Below are 2496 nucleotides of genomic sequence, written 5' to 3' on the forward strand. Positions count from 1 at the left end.
TGCATAATCATAAACCGGGGCAAAAATACCTTTGAATAGGCCATTTCCGAGTTGCCGTTTGACTCGGTTTCGAAGTGAGTCTTGGTGCTCAACTATTGTAAGGGAATTTAGTTTGATAGGTCCTCCAGGCATCATGTAACCCTATCAGAGCTTCTAAAGATATGCCAAAAATTGCAATACAGAGAAACAAGCAGCTCTATTCAAATTAAAAATAAACAGTCAGCTTGAGTTTATATCCGATAATTGACTTGAATAACTGCGTAGCAGCCATTGTGGACCACTGCTATCATGATATGTAAAGCGGGATTGAAATCAGCAAAAAACGCAGGAAAGAAACACTATCCAAACAGTTTTCCACCTGAACACAAAAAGCGTTGACTCTATGAACTTGATGTAGTGTGGCCGTGTAGCAACGTCGAGCAACAGAAAGCGCGCGAAAAATGAAGCCTCGTGTTAACATGGATTGAGCCTGCAATCCAATCAAAACCAGTACCTAGTCAGCGGTCAACTTCCAATAAAAAGCAGACCTCGGTGTCATCTAAGCTTCAGCCCGCGATATGGTAGCGTGATACTGGTCAACGGATACCGTTTTTGACAGGTGTCAATTGATTAAAACATGGATGTCCTTGTTGTAGAATCTCAGGGTCCCTAATGTTGCAAGATGTTGCGTTGAAATGTTGCGGCCCTTTGGTCAGGTCTTTAGTCATTTCACGTTGTTGTTTTGCCCAATTAACAGGCGCCGCAGCGGATGCCGTAAAAGAAGAAGCCTTAGGACCAATACTCTTTTTGAAGAGTTCCCTAAGGTAGCTTTAGCCACCCTCCTCAAGGCCATATACTATTTCACTCAAGATGACCCACAGCATAGAATGGTGAGAGCTCTGGAAATTAGTGCTTCTCTGACGTCGAAGATATGCAGACGACTTCAAGATATCTGTTCTGTGGACCTACAAATCAGACCATTCATTCCATTCGGAGGTCCTGGAACTGTGGTTAAGTGCGATGAGAGCAAGTTCAACCACAAGCCTAAGGTAAAAGTTGTAGCCTCGAAATAAATGGCGTATAAAACAACTACCCAATATTGCCACGACATATTTTCTCGTTCAGCATCACCAATAAGAATAATTCACACCCTGACAAATGTAAACGAAAACTGAGTCATCACGGCAATAAAAATAAAATAACCCATAAACTATGAAAAGAGTTTGAGTATCAGATATGGTTTTCTGCTTCTTTGGTTTAAAAAAGAACTGTAAGACCAAAAAGTTGCGTTTCAAGTTCTGGCCGTTTATGTCAAGCTAACATCTGCATCTCTTAATAAATCTTGCAGTACAACAGGGGAAGAAGAGCTGCAAGTCAAGCGTGGGTTTTTGGTGTGGTATCGGCAGAATATACTCCAGCAAGAGGCTATTTCCAAGCTGTGGAGAGAAGAGATGCGGCCACTCTGCTGCCCATCATACAGAGGTGCCTTCTTCCAGGCACTATAGTGCACTCAGACGACTGGGTATGCCTACAATCGATTGATCGGGCTGCAAAACGTTAGAGCACATGAAGTCGTTGTCCATGCTCATAATTTTGTTGATCCACGAACTGGTGTTCATACCCAGGAAGTGGAATCAGCTTGGGGCCAACTAAAACTTGGTCGCAATAGGAGGAAAGGATTGAGGAGACAAGATCTCCAATCCTACCTGGACGAGAGAATGTGGCGGCAATGGAGAGGTGGTAGTTATGCTGTGATAATGCGCAATTTTTTAGCCGTTTTGCCTCTGCAATTTCCCACGGACACTCCAGTTCTCTAAGTAATCGATTTTTGCCATGAAAAATGTATATAACGGTATTTCTATGTATCCTATACACTACGAACCACCACTTTGAGTTTAACCGTGCTTATAGCTAATGCCAATCCGCCACATTTTCCCAAGCGTTGAAAATTATTCATTGTTACATATTAGCGGAACAATAATTGTTTCCTTAAATGTTTTTGCTTCCTGTAAATATCATTACACCAAAGTTAGCCAATGAAAGCACATTCGGACGAGTTAATACAATGCGAAGTTGCGATCTCACAATGAACATGATGCAGTTGCAATACATAGTAAATGAAAACTATCTTTTAACAAAAAGAAAACTTCCTATCTGAGAAAGTATGCCTTTACAAGTGTTTCCGGGGTAGGTGGGAAGATACACAACCAATCTCCGTTATTCTTAGCAAACCGTGACTATTGTTTTCCTCTCTTTATCGTTGTGCCTCGTCCGACGGATTCATAATTTTGAATTTTCAAGAAAGAAAAATGATATGAGGAAAGAATTCTTTTAGCTTTTAGAATTTTTAAATCTTTTACTCCGAAATACAAACTTGGGTAGCACTCATTATCCAGTGGATAAGTCATGGCGAAACCAATAGTGCCATCCAATGGATAGTGACAAGAGATCATGATCTCTTGATAGTGAGTTTTCCTGGGGAAAAAGGTTATCCACCTTCTCAACAACTGGGGCCAG

General features: G+C 41.3%; 1 pseudogene; it reads left to right on the forward strand.

The window, feature by feature from the left end:
- The first annotated feature begins 866 nt into the window (after positions 1 to 866).
- Positions 867 to 1796, forward strand: LOC138010096 (uncharacterized; annotated as a pseudogene).
- The last annotated feature ends 700 nt before the right edge of the window (positions 1797 to 2496 follow it).

The sequence above is a fragment of the Montipora foliosa genome, chromosome 7 (genome assembly GCF_036669935.1).
Source record: "Montipora foliosa isolate CH-2021 chromosome 7, ASM3666993v2, whole genome shotgun sequence".
NCBI lineage: Eukaryota > Metazoa > Cnidaria > Anthozoa > Scleractinia > Acroporidae > Montipora > Montipora foliosa.